General features: G+C 45.8%; 1 protein-coding gene and 1 long non-coding RNA gene across 4 annotated transcripts in view; one reads left to right on the top strand and one right to left on the bottom strand.

The window, feature by feature from the left end:
- The window catches only part of KIAA1328 (KIAA1328 ortholog), a 343,620-nt gene that overhangs the window by 5,262 nt on the left and 315,242 nt on the right, over positions 1–23,116 (bottom strand). The window lies entirely within an intron of this gene.
- The window catches only part of LOC137531869 (uncharacterized), a 75,252-nt gene continuing 68,320 nt past the window's right edge, over positions 16,185–23,116 (top strand). For all 3 annotated transcript variants that reach the window (XR_011023789.1, XR_011023791.1, XR_011023790.1), the window contains exon 1: positions 16,185–16,250. This is a non-coding gene — a long non-coding RNA (uncharacterized lncRNA). The remainder of the gene's footprint in view (positions 16,251–23,116) is intronic.

The following is a 23,116-nucleotide window of genomic DNA, read 5'->3' as shown; positions in this document are numbered from 1 at the left end:
CAAATCAGATTGACTGTTTGTGGCTTCACCCCCTCTCCAGCATTTGAACCACAGTCACCCAATGACCAACTGTAGCAGGTTTGAGGTATCTGCTAATAACAGTGTAAAAATTGCAGCAATTTAAATATTCTACTTGAAAATCAACAGGTGAATTTTGATTGGCTATTATAGGCTCCACCCACTTCCATGAATATTAATCTCAGTCACTTAGTGACCATCTGGGCAAAGTTTGAGAACCCTGCCATAAACAGTGTAAGAAGGGCTGCAGTTTACACTTTCCCAGTGAAATTTGTTTTTGGCTCCGCTCACTTTTTGTAACCTGGACACAAAGTCGCTACTCAATGACCAAGTTTGTGAGCTTTGGGTTCCTTGGCATCAATAATTTGTATTTTCCCATGAAATGAAAGAAATCTGATTCACTGCTTGTGGCTCTGTCCCCTTTTCTGAATTTGAACCCCAGTGACCCAATGACCAACTGTACCAGGTTTGAGGCTTGTGCCATTAACAGTGCAAGAATGGCAGCAATTTTAATATTCCCCTTGAAAAGCGACATGTGATTTTTGATTGGCATTTTTAGGCTCCACCCATTTTTCTGAATATTAATCCCAGTCACCCCGTAACCAGCTATGCTAAGTTTGAGAACCCTGCCATTAACAGTGAAGAAGGGCTGCAGTTTACAATTTCCCAGAAAAATCTGTTTTTAACTCCACCCACTTTTTGTAAACTGGACACACAGTCACTCAATGATCAAGTTTGTGAGCTTTTGGGTTCCTGGCATCAAAATTGTGCTAATGGAAGCAGTTTATCCAGCAAAGAAATCTGACTGTTTTTTATTGAATTTGAACCCCAGACACTTAACGACCGACTGTAACAGGTTTCAGGCCTCTGCCATTAACAGTGTAAGAATGGCTGCAGTTTCAATATTCCCCTTGAAAATCAAAAGGTGAATTTTGATTGGCTGCTGTAGGCTCCACCCACTTTCCTGAATATTAGTCCCAGTCACCCTTTGGCCAACTGTGTAACGTTTGAGAACCCTGACAATAACAGAATGGCTGAAATCAATGTAACAAATCTAATTGGCTGTGTGTGGCTCCACCCCTTTAGTGAATTTGGACCCCAGTCACCCAATGACTGACTGTATCAGGTTTGAGGCCTCTGCCATTAACAGTGTAAGAATGTTAGCAATGTGAACATTCTCCTTGAATATCAATAGGTAAATTTTGATTGCCTGTTGTAGGCTCCACCCACATTTCTGAATATTCATCCCAGTCACCCAGTGGCCAATTGTGTCAAGTTTGGGAACCCTGCCATGTAAAAAATTTAGTTGTTGGCCCCGTCCACTTTTTCTAACCGTGACATACAGTCACTCAATTATCAAGTTTATCAGCTTCGGGGTCCTTGGTATCAATACTTTGTATATTCCCATTTAAAAATAAACAAATCTTATTGGCTGTTTGTGGCTTTGCCCCCTTTCTGAACTTGGGCCCTAGTCACCCAGTAACCAACTGTACCAGGTTTGAGGCATCTGCTTTTAACAGTATAAGAGAATGGTAGCCACTTAAATATTCCCTTTGAAAATCAAAAGGTGAATTTTTATTGGCTATTTTAGGCTCCACCCACCTTCCAAAATCTTAATCTCAGTCACCCAATGACCAACTGTGCAAAGTTTGAGAACCCTGCCATTAACGATGTAAGAATGGCTGCAGTTTATATTTTCCCAGTAAAAGTTGTTTTTGGCTCCGCCCACTTTTTGTAACCTTGACACACAGTCACTAAATGACCACGTTTGTGAGCTTTCAGGTTCCTGGCATCAAAAATGTGTGAATGGAAGCAGTTTATCCACCAAGGAAATCTGATTGGCTGTAGGTGGCCCCGCCCCTTTAGTGAATTTGGACTCCAGTCACCCAATGACGACTGTAGCAAGTTTGAAGCTTTTGCCATTAACAGTGTAAGAATAGCAGCAGTTTAAATATTCCCCTTGAAAATGAATAGGTGATTTTTGATTGGCTGTTGTAGGCACCACCCATTTTCTTGAATCTTAATCACATTCACCCAGTGACCAAGTGTGGCAAGTTTGAGAACCCTGCGATTAACAGTCTAAGAATGGCTGCAGTTTACATTTTCCCATTTAAAATGGACGGCTGAAATTTGATTGGCTGTTTTATGCTCCGCCCACTTTTCCTGGATTTGTAACCTTGGTCACCAAGTGACCAACTGTGCCAAGTGTGGGGACTCTGACTTTATTAGTGTGAGAATGGCAGCCCTATACATTTTTTTCCATTGACTTAAATGGGTGAAATCTGATTTGCTGTCTGTAGCTCCGCCCAGTAGTGATGCTCGGATACCCCTTTTTATTATTCGAGTTTGGTCGAATTCGAATAGTAAATTATTCGAATTCGGTCGAATATTCGAGTCGAATATTTTTTACTATTCGATTCGACCTCGGACTTCGAGCTCACTATTCGAGTCGGTATTCGAGCTCATTATTCGAGCTGACTATTCGAATTGGCCTTAAATAGCTTCCAACACTTGTTTTGAGGGTGAATGATGCAAGAAACATCTTTTTTTCCAAGTAACAACAGCAAGTGATTATGTGGGGATGTTCCTTTAAAAAAAAAGGTGGAAAGAGAAGAGAAGTTGTGTCCAAAATTCTGTTCAGTAGTGTATATACTTCTTCTTCTTCTTCTATATCTTCTTCTTCATCTTCTTCTATATCTTCTTCTTCTTCTTCTTCTTCTTCTTTTTCTATATCTTCTTCTTCTTCTTCTTTTTCTATATAGTCTTCTTCTTCTTCACTTATTTCTCTTTTATATATTTTTTTTTAAAGAAATGCAGCTATTTTTGAGCGTAATAAATAGCTGGTGGCGCACGCATGTTGGAAGCGCCATTGTATGTGCTCCCTGGCAGTGGAAACACACAGACAGCAGGAGGTAAATTCAGCAGCAGCAGCAGAAGGAGGAGGATGATTGTGTGGCAGCAGGCAGTCAATGAGGCAGGCAGCGAGACATAATAGGCTGTGGTACCTAGCGGTGGTACCAGGCCGTAAATACACAGCATGAGGTTCCAGACAGCGGTCGTGAAGCCCACATCATGTCCAATACACAACTGGGACAACACAGTTTTCAACCCGGACACCTCTAAAAATAATATCACAAAGTATTAATAAAAAGTATATATATATTTTTTGTTTTTTTAAAGAAATGCAGCTATTTTTGAGCGTAACAAATAGCTGGTGGCGCATGGTGGAAGCGCCATTGTATGTGCTCCCTGGCAGTGGAAACACACAGACAGCAGGAGGTAAATTCAGCAGCAGGAGGAGGAGGATGAGTGTGTGGCAGCAGGCAGTCAATGAGGCAGGCAGCGTGACATAATAGCCCTGGTACCTAGCGGTGATACCAGGGCTGTAAATAAACACAACAGGAGGTGCCAGACAGCGGTCGTGCAGCCCACATCGTGTCCAATACACAACTGGGACAACACAGTTTTCAACCCGGGCACCTCAGAAAAATTAAACCTTTATTTTTTTTTATTTTTTTTTTTTTTGTTTGTTTTCACAGCAAATTACACAGATATAGCTAGTGTTTGACGTAATAGCTGGTGGCAGAGTGGCAGCAGAAGGTAATTCTGTGTACCCTGGCAGTGGGAAACACAGACAGACAGCAGCAGCAGCAGGAGGAATGGAGGAGTAATGAGAGTAGCTATTGTTGGACGTAATAGCTGGTGGCAGAGTGGCAGCAGAAGGTAAAATCTGTGTACCCTTGGCAGTGGGAAACACAGACAGGCAGCAGCAGGAGGAATGGAGGAGGAGTAGTGTGAGTGTGGCAGCAGGTAGGTAGGCAGCGTGACATAATAGCCCTGGTACCTAGCGTTGATACCAGGGCTGTAAATAAACACAACAGGAGGTCCCAGACAGCGGTCGTGCAGCTCACATCATGTCCAATACACAACTGGGACAACACAGTTTTCAACCCGGGCACCTCAGAAAAATTAAACCTTTTTTTTTTTTTTTTTTTTAATGGTTTACTTTTTTTTTTTTTACAGCAAATTACACAGATATAGCTATTGTTTGACGTAATAGCTGGTGGCAGAGTGGCAGCAGAAGGTAAAATCTGTGTACCCTTGGCAGTGGGAAACACAGACAGGCAGCAGCAGCAGCAGGAGGAATGGAGGAGTAGTGTGAGTGTGGCAGCAGGTAGGTAGGCAGCGTGACATAATAGCCCTGGTACCTAGCGTTGATACCAGGGCTGTAAATAAACACAACAGGAGGTCCCAGACAGCGGTCGTGCAGCCCACATCGTGTCCAATACACAACTGGGACAACACAGTTTTCAACCCGGGCACCTCAGAAAAATTAAACCTTTTTTTTTTTTTTTTTAATGGTTTCCTTTTTTTTTTTTTTTACAGCAAATTACACAGATATAGCTATTGTTTGACATAATAGCTGGTGGCAGAGCGGCAGCAGAAGGTAAATCTGTGTACCCTGGCAGTGGGAAACACAGACAGACAGACAGCAGAAAGGCAGTACACAGCAGCCCACTGTAGATGTAAAATGTGTGGCTGCAGGCGACGTAATAGTCAAAGTGAACCAGGCTGGCTTAGTGAGCAGGAGCCAGGAGGTGGTAAAGGGTGGTAAGGCACATTAACGATGGTTCTTAGCCAGTTCATGTCCCCCTCTCGCCGACAACAGGGGCCAGGAACTCGCCTTCCACCTACGCCTGGTTCATCTTGAGAAACGTCAGTCTGTCCAGTGTCCACAGACTTGTGAGACAGACGTGAGCGTTTCTCGGTGACCACGCCACCAGCTGCACTGAAGCAGCGCTCGGACAGCACGCTGGAAGGGGGGCAGGACAGCACTTCCAGGGCGTACTGCGCCAGCTCGCTCCAGATCTCCAGGCGCTTGACCCAATACTCCATGGGATCAACAGGGGCATCGCTGTCAAGCCCGCTGTAGGACCCCATGTAGTCAGCCACCATGCGGGTCAGGCGCTGGCTGTGACCGGAGGAGGATGCTGCTGCATGCACCTCCTCTCTAGTCACTGCTGCCGGAGCCTCTACAGTCCTGTAGAGCTCGTTGCTGAGAGACAGCAGGTCTGTGGGGCGCTTGCTGCTGGATGCAGGCACCTGCTGCTGCCTCTGTGCTGGCTGGACAGTGGGGGTGGAAGGCTGGGGGAAGGCTTCCTCCAAGCGCTCAACAAGGGCCTGCTGCAAGCTCCTTATTTGTTGCGCTGGGTCTCCTCCTGCAGGCGGCAGGAAATGGCTCAACTTCCCCTTGAGACGTGGGTCCAACATCATGCTGATCCAGATGTCCTCCCTCTGCTTCATCTGGATCACCCTGGGGTCCTTGCGCAGGCACGTCAGCATGTGCGCTGTCATTGGGAAGAGGCGGGCCACGTGTGCTGGCACATCGACGGCAGTGCTGTCCTCATCCTCCTCCTCTGCCTCCTCAGCCTCATCCTCTCTCCACCCCCGCACCAACTCAGCTGCGCTGTGCTGATCCCCCTCATCAGCAGCGAGGTCAGGGACCTCCACCAAGTCCTCCTCCTCCTCCCCCTCAGAGGTGGACTGTGCAGCTGCTTGCTGCTCCTGCTGGTCCAAGGCTGCCGCTCCCTGTTCCAGCAAAGCATCGAGGGCCCTGTTCAGCAGACAAACCAGGGGCACCCACTCGCAGACCATAGCATGGTCCCTGCTCACCATGTTAGTGGCCTGCAGAAAGGGAGCCAGCACTAAGCACACCGGCTGCATGTGCCTCCAGTCATCATCGGGGACGATGGACGGGATGTTGCTGTTCTTGTCCCTTCTCTGAGCGGCGGAAACAGTGGCCAGGGCAAGGTACTGGTTGACAGTGTGCTTCTGTTCAACCAGACGCTCCAACATCGCCAGGGTGGAGTTCCAGCGAGTTGGAACGTCAAGGATCAGCCCATGGCGTGGCAGCTCCAGCTCCTTTTGCACGTCTTCCAGGCTCGCACAGGCTGCAGCCGAGTGCCGGAAGTGACGCACAACGTTCCTTGCCGTTTCCAGCAGTTCGCCCATCCCCTGGTAGGTACGCAAGAACTTTTGCACCACCAGATTAAGCACGTGGGCAAGACAGGGGATGTGGGTCAGGTTTCCCCTGCCAATTGCGGCAACCAGATTAGCCCCATTGTCGGCCACCACCTCTCCGACTCTGAGGCCTCTGGGGGTCAGCCAAATCCTCTCCTGCTCCTGGAGTTTGGCCAACACATGGGTTGCCGTCAGTTTGGTCTTCCCAAGGCTGACCAAGTGCAGCAGCGCTTGGCAGTGGCGGGCCTTCACGCTGCTGCTGAGGCGGGGGGTTTGGCCAGGTGTGCCGGAGGATGGCAGAGGATCGGAGGAACCTGCTGCAGTTCCCCTGACCCTGCGGGGTGGCACCACCCACTGTGTTGCTGCTGCTGCTGTGCCCGCTGCTGCTCTCCCATCCTCACCCCCTTCCACCAAGCTGACCCAGTGGACAGTGAAGGACAGGTAGCAGCCTGTCCCGAAGCGGCTGCTCCAGGAGTCCATGGTGACGTGGACCCTTTCACCAACCGCGTGTTTCAGCCCTCGCTCCACATTGGCCATCACAAAGCGGTGTAGTGCAGGAATGGCCTTGCGGGCGAAAAAGTGTCTGCTGGGGAGCTGCCAGTCTGGGGCTGCACAAGCAAGCAGCGCACGCATGTCGCTCCCCTCCTGCACGAGCGTGTACGGCAGGAGTTGGGAGCACATGGCCCGTGCCAGCAAGCTGTTCAGCTGCCGCACGCGACGGCTGCTGGGAGGCAGAGCCCTAACCACCCCTTGGAAGGACTCGCTCAAAAGGCTCTGGCGTGGCCTTTTGCTGGCACGGGAATCAGCGGACACAGCAGAGGAGGCCACTGAGGACTGGCTGCCAGAACAGGCCTCAGTGTCGGCGGCAGGAGTTGCAGAGGGGGGAGGAGCAGTGCGTTTTCGCACTCCTGCTGGTGCTGCTGGAGGAGCAGGAGGGCGGGTGGCTGCTGTTGCTGCTGCTGCTGCTGAAGGCTGTGCAGTGATGGGTGTGGTGCCACTGCCAGCACCAGATGCCTTCAGCCTCTGGAACTCCTCATGCTGGTGGAAATGTTTCGCAGCAAGGTGGTTGATGAGCGAGCTGGTGCTGAACTTTAAGGGGTCTGCACCTCTGCTCAACTTCCGCTGACAGTGGTTGCAAGTGGCGTACTTGCTGTACACTGTGGGCATGGTGAAAAATCGCCAGATTGGTGACAAAAACAACCCCCTACGGCCTGGAGCCGCTGCTGCCTGTCTCCCTGTGGTGGTTGGGGCGGGGGCTTGGGTGCGGCTGGTGGTGGTACTGGCAGATGCTGCTGCTGCTGAGCCTGAGACACCAGCAGGCTGTGGGACCTGCCTACTGCTGCCAATGCTTGCAATGATGCGCCTCCTTGCAAGGCCCACAAGCGCATCCTCCTCCTCCTCCTCAGAGCTGCTGATGACGACATCCCCTGGAGCTGGTGGCACCCAGTCTTTGTCTGTCACCGTGTCATCATCATCATCCCCCTCCTGAAACATGTCCTGCTGGGATGATGACCCCCCAAACTCCTCTCCTGATGCATGGATGGGCTGCTTGACTGTCGCCACAGTCTTGCTGTCCAATCCCTCCTCCCCCAAAGTGCCCATCAGCATCTCCTCCTCCAAATCGCCAACAACAGCAGACAATACCCTGATGGTGCCTGGGGTAAAAATACTGCTGAGTGACAGGTCGCCAACTTGTGACGGTGAACTGGCCTTCTCCCCAGGCCCTGCTGGGCGGCTGCTGCGAACAGGGGTGGTGGTGGTGGTGGTGAGGGTGGAGGCCTCGAATGCAGAGCTGATGGCGGCTGCTCATCCTCCGTCATCAGTTGCACCACAGTGTCTGCATCCTTTTCCTCAATGGGACGTTTCCAACCCGGCTGGAGGAAAATAGGAGCAGGTACTACACGCTACTGCTGCTGCTGCTGTGTCTCTGCAGCGTGAGTTGCCCCTGCTGGGCGGCGCCCAAGGCGTCCACGGCCAGTGGCTATAGGAGGAATGTTAGCCACTGACGCAGCTGCTGCTGCTGCGGAACTGTGCATGGTGGTGCGGCCGCGGCTTGCCACAATGCTGCTCCCTCTCCTCTTGATTCCCTTGCTGCCCTTCCCCTTGCCCAAACCGCGCTGGCTGCCACTTCCAGACATCTTTGATGTTTTGGGCGTAAAAAAAAAGTTTTTTAAAAGGGCGGGTGAAAAAGTGGGGTACTTTAATGGAGTGGGTTGGTGGGTGAGGTGACACTAATCACTAAGTGATTAGATCGCTAAGTGATTACTAGTACAGTACTAATACAAAATACAATAATTCAGTAATCAGTATAAGTGTGAACAGTGAACAGTGAGTGTGTCCCCTAGTACACTAACTAGAAAATACAGTAATCAGTAGTAATCAGATTAAGTAGAAGGAAATAGAGTGTGTGTATGTACTGAGTGCACGCACACACACACGCAGGAGCTAGCCTATGAACAGTGACTGAGTGTCCCTAGTAGTAAGTAGTAAGTAAGTGTACAACTAGAAATTACAATAATCAGTAGTAATCAGAAGGAAATAGAGTGTGTGTACTGACAGTGCACGCACACACACGCGCAGCGCAGGAGCTAGCCTATGAACAGTGACTGAGTGTCCCTAGTAGTAAGTAGTTAGTAAGTACACCTAGAAATTACAATAATCAATAGTAATCAGAAGGAAATAGAGTGTGTGTACTGTGCACGCACACACGCAGGAGCTATGAACAAACAGTGACAGTGACAGTGAGTGCCCTAGTACAGTTACTACAAAATACAATCACTCAGTAGTAAAGGACAGCAGAAACACTGGTATAATAAACTAACAGAGGACAGGAGGACAGCTGCCCACACAGGCAAGGCCCTGAGGCCTAAAGCTGTGAGCTTGCCTGCAGCAGCTGTGTCTGTCTCTATGTAACACACAAACTACTAACTAAAATACAATGTCTATCTAACTAACAACAATATAGGTGTATATAGGAGGTGTATGTGAGCAAAAACGCTAGGTAGGTGACCACAATATAGCTCTTGCTAAGCCAAAGCACAAAGGAGCAGATCTCTCTCTGTACAAAGTCAGGCAAGGACGGAAAAACCTAACATGGCGGCCGTTATTTATAGGGTAGGGGCTGGCCAGGGTCCCCCTCTGTGATTGGCTGCCGTCAGAGGGCCTGGGAGCCCTCTGATTGGCTCTAAGGACATCAATCTGGGCTATGACGCTATTCGAGCTCGGTATTCGAGCTCGAATAGCGCTGTTTGCTCGAATAGCTCGAATAGTGAATGGGCTATTCGAGTTCACTCGAATAGCCCATTCGAATAGCTGCAGCTATTCGAGCTCGGTATTCGAGCTCGAATAGCTGAAAAAGAGCTCGAATATTCAAGCTACTCGAATATTCGAGCTCTGCTGAGCACCACTGCCGCCCAGGTGTGCAGGGGGGACCCGAGACCCCCAGAACATATCATCCCAGGTAGTAAGGGATTTGTGTACCAAGTTTCGTTCAAATCGGTCAAGCCGTTTTCGAGTGATCGCGGCACATACACACACACACACACACATACACACACACATACATCCGATTTTATATATATAGATTGCTGTCCATGCCATGGTACTTACAATGGAGCTAGGAGAAGTGTTGCTCTCCAAGGTCCTGAAGTAAGACCAGTGCATTTATAAATGGATTGCTGTCCATACCATGATGCTTACATTGGAGCTAGAAGCTCTGCTCTTCAAGGTCCTGAAGTAAGACCAGGGTGTTTATAATTGATTGCTGTCCATGCCATGGTACTTACAGTGGAGCTAGAAGAAGTGCTGCTCTCCAAGGTCCTGAAGTAAGACCAGTGCATTTATAATGGATTGCTGTCCATACCATGATGCTTACAGTGGAGCTAGGACAGGGGTCTGCAACCTTTAAGAATGAAAGAGCCACTTGGACCCGTTTCCGAAAAGAGAAAAAAAACTGGGAGCCGCAAAACCATTATAAAACAGATATGTCCCCAATATGCACAAATCGTTAGCAGATATGTCCCCAATATGCACAAATCGTTAGCAGATATGTCCCCAATATGCACAAATCGTTAGCAGATATGACCCCAATATGCACAAATCGTTAGCAGATATGTCCCCAATATGCAGATATAACCCCAATAAGCACAAATCGTTAGCAGATATGTCCCCAATATGCACAAATCGTTAGCAGATATGTCCCCAATATGCACAAATCGTTAGCAGATATGAGCCCAATATGCAGATATGACCCCAATATGCACAAATCGTTAGCAGATATGTCCCCAATATACAGATATAACCCCAATAAGCACAAATCGTTAGCAGATATGTCCCCAATATGCACAAATCGTTAGCAGATATGACCCCAATATGCAGATATGACCCCCAATATGCACAAATCGTTAGCAGATATGTCCCCAATATGCAGATATGACCCCAATATGCACAAATCGTTAGCAGATATGTCCCCAATATACAGATATAACCCCAATAAGCACAAATCGTTAGCAGATATGTCCCCAATATGCAGATATGACCCCCAATATGCACAAATCGTTACCAGATATGTCCCCAATATGCAGAAATGACCCCCAATATGCACAAATCGTTAGCAGATATGTCCCCAATATGCACAAATCGTTAGCAGATATGACCCCAATATGCAGATATGACCCCCAATATGCACAAATCGTTACCAGATATGTCCCCAATATGCAGAAATGACCCCCAATATGCACAAATCGTTAGCAGATATGTCCCCAATATGCACAAATCGTTAGCAGATATGACCCCAATATGCACAAATCGTTAGCAGATATGACCCCAATATGCAGCACAAATCATTAGCAAATATGACCCCAATATGCACAAATCCTTCAGCAGAAATGACCCCAATATGCACAAATCCTTCAGCAGAAATGACCCCAATATGCACAAATCCTTCAGCAGAAATGACCCCAATATGCACAAATTTTTCAGCAGATCTGAAAAGAAAACCCCATTTACTCACCTAGTAAGAAGACCTCCTGTCACGATCTCCTCCTGTCCCGACCTCCGGTCCCGACCTCCTTGTGGCGCGCAACTCCCTCGGCTCCTCTTCCTTCCCGACGTCACGTCCTGCCTGCACTACACTGCAGGGCTACGGGAAAATGGCCACCCGAAGCCCTGCACTGGTCCGGCGGCCTCTCTGATAGGCTGCCGGCCAGCGGCAGCACACGTGACGTCACACGCGCAAACGTCACACGCGCGCAGCAACCACTGACACCCACTACCGGTGTAGTGTCAGAATGGGCAGCCCTGCAGCACCGGAGCCGGGACTGAGCCGCGGCAAAGGGGAAAAAGAGACGCTTGCGGCTCCGGAGCCGCGGGTTGCCGACCCCTGAGCTAGGAGAAGCTCTGCTCCCCAAGGTCCTGAAGTAAGACCAGGGTGTTTATAATGGATTGCTGTCCATGCCATGGTGCTTACAGTGGATCTAGAAGAAGCACTGCTCCCCAAGGTCCTGAAGTAAGACCAGGGTGTTTATAATGGGTTGCTGTCCATGCCATGGTGCTTACAGTGGAGCTAGAAGAAGCACTGCTCCCCAAGGTCCTGAAGTAAGACCATTGTGTGTTTACAATTGATTGCTGTCCATTTCATGGTGCTTACAGTGGGGCTAGGAGAAGTGCTGCACTCCAAGGTCCTGAAGTAAGACTAGTGTGTTTATTGTGGATTGCTATCCATGCCATGGTACTTACAGTGGAGCTAGAAGAGGCACTGCTCTCCAAGGTCCTGAAGTAAGACCAGTGTGTTTATAATTATTGTCTATACCATTTGTAATTTTCCAAATGGCTGGTCATAATCATGAGTTCACCTCTCACTAGAAATTCCTGCATCAGCTATCAAAAGGAACCCGAGGTGTGATACCTATGGAAGCTGTCATGTATTTCATTTTAAACTATACCAGTTGCCTGGCAGTCCTGCTGATCTTTTTTGTCAGTAGGGTCTAAATCACATACCTGACACAAGAATGCAGCTAATCTTGTCAGATTTGTCATAGCTAACTGATCTGCATGCTTGTTCAGGGTCTATAGCTTAAAGAGGAACTCCAGCACAAACAAACATACTGTCATTAAGTTACATTAGTTATTTTAATTAAAATAGATAGGTAATATAATCTCTTACCGACCCTGTTTTAAGAGAACAGGCAAAGGGTTGTGATTTCAGCCATCTTTTTGGTTGAAAGGAGGTGACAGGGAGCATGAGACACAGTTTGAACTGTCCTGTGTCCTGATCACCCCTCCCAGCTGTGTGTGCTATGCTTCAAATCTCAAATTATTATTTTTTTTTTAAATTGCGCCAAAACAGCAGAACAAGAACAATAACATTACAAATCCCATCATGCTTTTGCACAACATCAGGGGAAAAATGCCCAGGCAGTTTTCTTTGATGGGGCGGGGCTTAACTTCTGTGCAGCTAAAAAAAATTAGGTAAGAATAACAAAGTTCTGATGCTGTGAAACTGTTAAAGAAACACCAAGCCTTTTCAGTGCTGCTGAGTAGATTTTTAAATACATGGACTCCTGCGCACTATGCAAAGAGAAATTCTTCACTTTATTAGAATAAAACCAATTAAATGAATAAAATTCACAGTAAAAAATGGTCAAAGATGTCTCTAGCAAACATTAGAAAACACACCCTGAGTAGATTTTTAGTCTAGAGGTTCACTTTAAAGTATTAGAGGCAGAGGATCAGCAGAGGACAGGCAGGCAGCAATGTTTATTATTTAAAATGAAATAAACATGGCAGCCTCCCTATCCCTCTCCCCTCAGGTTCCATTTAAAGTAAACTCCAGGCAGGAAGGCAATGGATTTTATGCTGGGAATATACGTTTCGTTTTTGCCTTCGTTTTAGCCTTCGATTCGTTCGGTAAACGAATCGAGTGTTGAAAACGTATGTGAAAATAGTCATAATCTCATTATAGTTTCGATTAATAGACCCCAAAAACAAACGACTAGTGATCGAACATGTTTGATATTATCTCTCTTTATCCATCTAATCGAACCATTGGTAGGCTTGATGGCTGTTCAGATCGATTATATATTCGTTTATGCCGTCCGTCCCTGTACTACGTTTCGTTTCTTTGCAGCCTTCGATCATTGGAAAAACGAAACCATCAGAATCGAAAAAAAAAAACGAAACCGTGGGTGGTGATATTTACCGTACGATCGATTATTTCGGGATCGAAAAGGACAAAAGGCACAATCGAAACGAAGGTTTAAACGAAGGCAAAAACGAAACGTGTATTCCCAGCATAACACTAGGTAGCCACATAACATGAACTAGGTCTTCTTCCTTACTGCCTCTCAGTGACAAATCCTTTAAGGGGAACTTCAGCCTAAACAAACATACTGTCATTAAGTTATATTAGTTATGTTAATTAAAATAGATAGCTAATATAATATTGTGCCCACCCTGTTTTAAAAGAACAGGCAAATGTTTGATTTCATGAGGGCAGTCATTTTTTTGGTTGAAAGGAGGTTACAGGAAGCATGAGACACAGTTCCAACTGTCCTGTGTCCTGATCACCCCTCCCAGTTGCTAGCCAACATAAACAACAACCTAGGAAATCCCATCATGCTTTGCACAGCATCAGGGGGAAAAAAGCCCAGGCAGTTTTCTTTGATGGGTGGAGCTTAGCTAAAAATGCAGCTAAAATGATGCTTTGGTAAGAAAAACAAAGTTCTGATGCTGTGAATCTGTTAAAGAGAATCTGTATTGTTAAAATCGCACAAAAGTAAACATACCAGTGCGTTAGGGGACATCTCCTATTACCCTCTGTCACAATTTCGCCGCTCCTCGCCGCATTAAAAGTGGTTAAAAACAGTTTTAAAAAGTTTGTTTATAAACAAACAAAATGGCCACCAAAACAGGAAGTAGGTTGATGTACAGTATGTACACACATCGAAAATACATCCATACACAAGCAGGCTGTATACAGCCTTCCTTTTTAATCTCAAGAGATCATTTGTGTGTTTCTTTCCCCCTGCAGCTATCTTCCACTGAAGTGTCAGGCTTTTTCTTCCTGCAGAGTGCAGACAGCTCTGCCTGTATGTAATTCCTCAGTATGTGAAAGCCCAGCCAGCTCAGAGGAGGATTTATCCAGCTTGTAAAAGATAATAGAGCAGAGAGAACCTGCCATAATCTAAATAACACGCTGGCAGTGTGCAAAGAGGGGCCTGGAGAGGGGAGATGCATCACAGAACCACAACACTGAAGAACCTGGCAGCCTTCCAGACACAGGCTGACAAGTCTGACAAGAGAGAGGTAAGTTGATTTATTACAGAGATGGTGATAGTAGAACGTGCTGCAGTAAGCCAGAACACATTAGAATAGCTTTTGGAACTTGTAGGATGATAAAAAACAGGATGCAATTTTTGTTACGGAGTCTCTTTAAAGAAACATTAAGCCTTTTCAGTTCTGGTGAGTAGATTTTTAGTCCGGAGGTTCACTTTAAGGTACGTACGCACATGCGATAACCCTCGTTTGAAATGTCCGATAACGACCATTTCAGCCAATGTGTAAATCATTATGTGTGTACAGAGGCCCTCAATCGGTATTGCTCAGACATCATTAAAAATCCATCCTGTCAGATTTTTAATGACGCCCGATGCCCAAGCATGACTGTTTGCAATGCTTTTTACTAGTCCCGCTGAACGAAAAAAGCCGCTCTGCCGATCATCGTCCCTCCGCCCCACGCCAGGGCAACAGAGCACATAGCTGGCCTCAAGGTCGGGGATGTGTCTGTACAGCATCATTCCACGAATTGTCAGCCAAGGTTTCCCAATCCTCCATGAATGACAACTCTCGCATGTGTGTACTGGTGATCAGATCAGGTGCATAATCAGGTCAGTGAACAGAGCTGTGATAAGCAAGAGTCAAAAAAAAAAAGAGTAGAAAAAGCTCCGGTTCATTCCCATTTTCGTTTAGGAAACTATGGATGAGTTTTGTGTTGATAGTGGTGATTTTGAGTGACAGATTTGTTTTATTGTTATGTAAATCTCAGCTAAAAACTTGAAAAAAACAATCTGGGAAGCGGTCCACCTACTTAAACGCAATAATGACCTTTGGCGGTCAGGTTTATTCCTCGAGCCTCCAGATATAGAATCAGTAACAGTCTCCCACACACTTCCCATCTGGGGATGAGACCGAGCCTTGCCAGCTCACAGAGTTGGCAGGACGGTACAGTAAATGCCACAATTACCGTTCTGCAGCTAATAACCATTTTCTTAGCGGCCTCCACCGCTGCTCTTTTGTGCGCAGACACTTCCGTCTAATTGGATGGTGCAGTAAAAGCAGCACGAGGCGGCCCGGGGGGAACCGTGGAAGAGGCAAGCCTCACGCTGTGCCCAGCCCCACGCCAGGTGCCTCTCTATAACCCAGTGCCAGGGGGGCCGCAACCCATTCCGACAGAGGAAATGACAGCCGTAAACCCCACCATTATCCACCCACCGGATCTGCAATTCCTGATGGAATTTTCAGTCATTTTCTCAGCTATTTTCCGCTTCGCTGATCCAACATTAACCATGATTAAGCAGTCAAAGCGCTGAGAGCCGCGCGAGGCTGCGGGGCAGGAGAACGCCAAGCTATTTATCTGTATGTTTGCGATATGTGAGCCGGGGCTCGGCTAACAGCCGGAGGGGCTCCACGTCACACGTTACACAGGGAACTGTTCATCCTGTGTAATGAAATAAGCCCCACATGGACTTCTGTAGAGTAGCACAAGGGGTGTGGCTAACCTAACACTGATAGGTCAATGAGGTGCTAAGGGCTGGCTCACACCGGAGATGAAGCAGCATTAAACAATGGGGGTGGTGCTCGATGCTTAAAGTGAACCTCCAGACTAACAATCTACTCAGCAGCACTGAAAAGGCTTGGTGTTTCTTTAACAGTTTCACGGCATCAGAACTTTGTTTTTCTTACCAAAGCATCATTTTTAGCTGCATTTTTATCTAAGCTCCGCCCATCAAAGAACAAAAGCCCGGGCTTTTTCTCCCTGATGCTGTGCAGAGCATGATGGAATTTCCTATGCTGTTATTCACGTTACCTAGCAACTGGGAGGGGTGATCAGCACACAGGACAGTTGTAACTGTCTCATGCTCCCTGTCACCTCCTTTCAACCAAAAAGATGCCCTCATGAAATCACAAACATTTGCCTCTTCTTTTAAAACAGGGTGGGTAAGAGATTATATTACCTATCTATTTTAATTAACATAACTAATGTAACTTAATGACAGTATGTTTGTTTAGGCTGGAGTTCCTCTTTAACCTTTTGGGAACCATTTATATGTGGCTGTTCTAGCCTGATGCAGAGTAGGATCTACGCCGCCTGCCGTTTCCACTCCTGACGCGATCGTGCACACCCGAGAGGGGGGATTAAGAGATAAGATATGACAGCTGGCATCTCCCCTCAGTGATCAGCAGCCATCGCGTATGGCTTCTGTTCACGTGATCACTATGATCGCCGGCGGATCCTAGTGATCACTGTGACAGCTGCGGCAGTGGGGGGGGGGGGGGAAGAAGAGGATCCACTCACCTGCCTGGCGTTCCCACGATGATCCCCGCTCGCTCTGACATCAGTGCCGGGTCCTGGCTTGATAACGTCATCAAGCCGCGACCAGGAACTGAGAGTCAGTATGAGCCAGGGGCGTAGCAATAGGGGGTGCAGAGGTAGCGACCGCATCGGGGCCCTTGGGCCAGAGGGCCCCCGAAAGGGCCCTCCCTTAACTGCAGTATTAGCTCTCTATTGCTCCTGTACTCATAATAATCACTTCTATAGATACTTTGAATAGTAGTAATCATTAACAAACTATTCCCCATCCCCTACGCCACTGGTATGAGCGGAGCAGATGGGTCTACTGCGGCTCAACACTGGAGCCTGGGAGGTGAGTAGAGGCTGCCAGCTACAGGGGGGACACCTGGCCACACAGGGTACACACAGCCCAGCAAGTCCTAACAAGGATCCAGCTGACCCCCCAAACGCCCCCCCCCCAAAAAAAAAAAGCCTGGTCCTTAAGGGGGGGGGGTTAGGTGGCCGGTCCCCAAAGGGTTAAATTGTACCTTAGCACTCGTAATTTTAAAAACAGGGGGGGGGGGGGGGGTGCGGAGCAGGCATGTGTAGGAAGCAGTCCTACACATGCCAGGTCAGTGAGTAGTGCGCAGGCGCTGTCCACCAATGCGCGTCCTTGACTGGGAGCACTCTGTGCATGGGCACTATGTAGTGGTGACGTTATGCGCATGCGCAGAACACTCCCAGCCACGGGATCAAGGACACGCATTGGCAGACAGCGCCTGCGCACTACTCACTGACCTGGCTGACCCGGAAGTGGCTTTGGGGGGCATTTAGAAGATAACAGAGGGGGACGGGGAAGAACAGGGGGAGAGGTGGGCATAAGGACTGCTTCCTACACATGCCTGCTCCCACCCTTTCTAAAATTTACGAAGGCTAAGGTATCCTTAGCCCTGATTTAGGGCTGGTTCACACTATAAGAGCTTTTCTAAGCGCTTGTGATTTTGAAAAGCTCTTGCTAATGTTATCCTATGTGTGTGTCTTCACTGGAGCGAAGTGAGTTTGTAAAAATCCACCATAGCATTGCATTTGCAAGAGGTTTACAAAATCACTAGTGCTTAGAAAAGTTCTTGTAGTGTGAACCAGGCCTTAAGTTTGCTGATTACTTGCCGATATCAGCTAATTACACCATCTAATTTCTCTAAACACACATAAAGCGAATTTCTCAATTCTGGTAGAGTTATTATGAAACAAATTACCTCATGTGAGATCATTTACCTCATGAGGTAATGACATTTAGCAATTCTGGTAGGTTTTAGTCATGTTTTACCTTATGAGGTAAAATATGAGGTAATTCATGAGGTAATTTGCCAAAAATAGCGATTCTCATGAAAATTAGGGGGCATGTTAGCTCATAATTTACTGATCAATTTAACAACTGCCTGTACCTGGAGGAAAAGTCAATTTGTATGCATTTTGCAGTTTTTAGTAGAGTTCCTATTGCTGTTTTAGTGTCGTTCCTATTCAGGCTGTGTGATAGAAAAGAATAGCAGAAATTAAAATCCAAATATTTACTGGATTTTTTTTATATGAGGGATGCCTATAAATATACTTTTCATAGGTTGCTACATAATCAAATACACCTTCCCCCCCTCAAAAAAAAAATCTTCCAAAGACCATCCTAGCTTATGGAAGACAATTAAAGCCTACTATCATTTATTTACTGCATGCTTACTGCTGAAATACCTCATGTTTTATCTCACTTTATGCATTTACCTCATGTTCGGAAATGGAAGAAAAATCTTTCAGAATTGCTCAAAAAAAAAAAAAAGAGGAAAATACCTCATGAGGTATTTTACCTACAAAAAATATTTACCTCACATAGCTACCAGAATTAAAGAGAACCAGAGACGAAGCACCCTCACGTATTTTACCTTATAAATCAGTGGGAGCATGACAGTAAACGCCTAATCTGCTCTTTGTTTCATTGTCCTCTGTTTAATCTGACTGTTATCACCTATGATAAGAATTCCCGACCGAGCATTCAGTCTGGCTTTGCTATGGAATGATTATAGCTGAGTCTGTCTTCTCTGGTGTCTTTTCAAGCCCGAGCCTGCCCCCTTGTGGCTCTGCTATAATGGCTCAGCTATAATTAATCCCTGCAAAGCCAGACTGAATGCTCAGTCCGGGATTCTTATCACAGCTGATAACAGACCCTTTTAGCAATGAGGATGAAACAGAGAGCATGGCAAGTGTTTTCTCTAATGTTCCCACTGATATATATGGTAAAATACATGAGGGTGCTACATCTCTGGTTCACTTTGAGGCCTATGTGTTTTCTTGTCTGCTGTGCAAGAGTTTAGGTCAGCTTTAAAGAGAACCTGTACTGAGTAAAATTATTTAAAATAAACACATGAGGTAACTTCAAATGAAAATTACATAGTTACCTTGCCATCAGTTCCTCTCAGAAGCTCACCATTTTCTTCTGACAATGATCCCTTCCAGTTCTGACAACATTTTGTCAGAACTGAAATATATCAGTTGCTGTCAGTTATATATCAGTTGCTGTCAGTTACAGCTGAGAGGAGAACTGATGTGTCCATGTTTCCCTATGGCTCAAGTGGGCGATGTTACAGTTTAACAGTGTGCTGACCAGAAAGCTGTTATGGGGTAATGGCCATTTTCAAAATGGAGGACGGAGAATTCCATTGATCACAGTGGACAAACCGGACGCAGGAGAGGAAAAATAGATTGAGGAGTAGACTATGCTAGAGGTAAGTATGACTTGGGTATGTTTGTTTTGACTTTTAAAGTTCAGTACAGGTTTTCTTTAAGTGACAAGACTATATATCCTGTACAGGGCTGCGGAAGATGTTGGTGCTCTATGCATACTAAATTATAATAATATCTCTGTAGTGGTTTTAGTACTCCAGAAAAAGTTACTTTCCTTCTTTTCTTTTATATCTCTTTCAATTCTGCTCTGAAAATGATTTTTATTCTCCCTTTTCTCTCCCGGCTCTGTCAATAGATATGCGGAAAGCTTGTCGTTTGATGGGGCTGCGGTGATTGTCACACTCTGGTTAAAAGCGAAATCATACAAATGTTCGGCACTCGCCTATAATTGGAGTGTTCCAAATTACCATGGGGTGGAATGTTGTCTCAGAAAAATGCCTCATTCAGTCTCAAGTTGAGAAGTAACAGAAAAATAAAGAAAGGAGGGGGGGGAGGTGGGAGAGCTTTGAGCCATCTTCAAAGACTGTCTGCTCGTCTTTGAGTAGCATAAAAACTGCGAGCAAAAAGAAAAAAAGCGCGCGGGATGAGAGAGAATGGGAAAACGCTCGACTTGTAAGTGATCTGAACTATGGCAGCGGCGACAGAACAAACCCTGATACATATTTCATACAATAAGCGCTGCGGCGTCTGTGAGATCGGCCTCTGTGATGCGGAGCCGCTGCTGTCGCTCGCCGCGGCGCAGATCCAGCGGGAGGGATGCCTGACAACTCCGCAAGACGGAATGTCGGCAGAATGGATGCAGGAATGCATAGAGAGATTGTATTATTATTATTATTTCTACTAAAGCCGAATCCTGGGTACAAATATTTTCTTGATCCTGTTTAGGATCTTGGGGTACCACACACTGCTCAGTTTTAAAGGACTGGTCAACCTTCCGAACTGATCATTCTATCGAATCAGGGGAGAATTGGTGCCGTCACATGGCTGCCCGATCCACCTTTCGACTTCTGGCCCCAAATTAGTCTAAAGGTGGCCACACGCGATACAATAAAATGATCCGATTTTACGGTAATTCGATAAAAACGATCGGATGTTCAGAATAAATCGAAAGCTTTTTTTTTCATTCGACTGAAAAATCTGATCGGATTTCCCGTTTTCTTTGATTTTTATCGATCCGGAATGCGAGATATTTTTCTTCCATCTTTCTAAGGCTCAACACACACCATACAATCTTGGTTGTTCAATCTTACCACTTTCATGTAGTATAAGAGCTTATCCAATCAATCATTCAAGGTATTTTCAATCTGTTGGCCCTTGTACTACATAGATTTGGTAAATCAATACAACCAAGATTGTATGGTGGGTGTTGAGCTTTAGGATTGTATGTTGTGTGTTAGATTGCCAATTTATTAATATACACACCCTAGCAATTTTGTCAGAGTATCTAATCATTTTTATCATAATTGGGGAAAAATTGAACATACATTGTACACGTATATTGGTCATATTTTTGAAATGTTACAATCAGTCAGAAAAATTGATTGCAATTCTTAAATTGAACAGATATTTAAAAAATTGTATGGTGTGTGGCCACCTTTAAAGGCCCCCGATGTGTGCTGTGTGCTTTTCTCTATAAATACACAGTAATAATGGTAAGGACATTAGACTATGACTATGGTAGGAATCAGATTGTGAGTCCCTCCAAGCCCTATCCCATGCAGCCATATCAATCCTTGCCATGTACTGAGGAGGACCAATAGTCCTAAACAGGCTGTCACGTGTGGGGTTGATGTGGCTGTGTAATATTTAAAGCTAAAGGCTTGCTATACACCAGCAGTTCTGGATGCTTGCCTGGCTTACAGGGGCATAAAGAGATAATTTGCATATTCAGTAGTGGTGCATTGTGGGTAACCACAATTGTTCACTTACAGCTGAATTATTACAAGTTTCCTTCTGTTTTAAGAAAGCAAATTTCACCAAGCATTGCTTTTTTTAGTAGGAGGGCGTTTAGGTCTCTTTTGGTCCCCTATACATTACTATTGGTTTGGGTCACTCCGAGCTACTTGGTTACTCTGCTGTTCCTCTGAGGACAGTCAATGACATGACTATGTACTCTGTAATGTGCTGCAGGAGATATTAATAATAATAATATGTAGGACATTAGACTGATACATAATAATAATATAAAATGTAGACTATCCCTTTGGTAGGATTAGATTGTGAGCTCCTCTGAGGACAGTCAGTGACACCACTATGTACTCTGTAAAGAGCTGTAGGCGATGTCAGTGCTGTATAAATACATAATAATAATATGGTAGGACATTAGACTATCCCTATAGAAGGATTAGATTGTGAGCTCCTCTGAGGACAGTCAGTGACACCACTATGTACTCTGTAAAATGCTGCAGAAGATGTCAGTGCTGTATAAATACATAATAATAATATGGTAGGACATTAGACTATCCCTATAGAAGGATTAGATTGTGAGCTCCTCTGAGGACAGTCAGTGACACGACTATGTACTCTGTAAAGTGCTGCAGATGCCTGTGCTATATAAATACATAATGATAATATAGTAGGTCACTATATTATGACTATGGTAGAGATTAGATTGTGAGCTCCTCTGAGGACAGTCAGTGACATGACTATGTACTCTGTAAAATGCTGCAGATGTCCGTGCTATATAAATACATAATGATAATATAGTAGGTCACTATATTATGACTATGGTAGAGATTAGATTGTGAGCTCCTCTGAGGACAGTCAGTGACATGACTATGTACTCTGTAATGTGCTGCAGATGTCCGTGCTATATAAATACATAATGATAATATAGTAGGTCACTATATTATGACTATGGTAGAGATTAGATTGTGAGCTCCTCTGAGGACAGTCAGTGACACCACTATGTACTCTGTAAAATGCTGCAGATGTCAGTGCTATATAAATACATAATGATAATATGGTAGGTCACTATATTATGACTATGGTAGAGATTAGATTATGAGCTCCTCTGAGGACAGTCAGTGACATGAGTATGTAAAGTGTTGAAGAAGATGTCAGTGCTATATACTGTAAATAATAATAATCTGTGCTGAACTGAACTCAGCTTCTTGTCTCATTCATCTTTCTTCCTGCTCTTCCTCTGATGGTCCTCTCTATTGAGCTCTTCACTGGCTACCAATTAGCCAGAGGATCCATTTCAAATTCTTATCCCTAACCTACAAAGCTCCCCACAATCTCTCTCTCTCCTGTACACTTCCTCACTAGTTTCCACATACCAACCCAACCGCAATCTCAGATCTGCACAGGAGCTTCTTTTGTCCTTCTCTAGCATTAACTCGCATTCACATATACAAGACTTCTCACGTGCCCTACCCCTCCTCTGGAATGCCCTTCCACAGCACATCCGTCACCCTCCAACCTTTGAAATCTTTAAATACTCCCTCAAAACTCACTTTTTCTGACAAGCATACACTCTAAGGCCTGGTGCACACCAAAACCCGCTAGCAGATCTGCAAAATGCTAGCAGATTTTGAAACGCTTTTTCTTAATTTTCTGTAGCGTTTCGGCTAGCATTTTGCGGTTTTGTGTAGCGGTTTTGGTGTAGTAGATTTCAGATACTGTTACAGTAAAGCTGTTACTGAACAGTTTCTGTAACAAAAATGCCTGCAAAACCGCTCTGAACTGCCGTTTTTCAGAGCGGTTTGCGTTTTTCCTATACTTTACATTGGAGGCAGAAACGCCTCTGCAATCCAAAAAATGCCTCACCCGGGAGTATGAGTTTCAGCAAAACGC

The sequence above is a fragment of the Hyperolius riggenbachi genome, chromosome 1 (assembly GCF_040937935.1).
Source record: "Hyperolius riggenbachi isolate aHypRig1 chromosome 1, aHypRig1.pri, whole genome shotgun sequence".
NCBI lineage: Eukaryota > Metazoa > Chordata > Amphibia > Anura > Hyperoliidae > Hyperolius > Hyperolius riggenbachi.
This window is presented reverse-complemented; position numbering and strand designations above follow the sequence as displayed.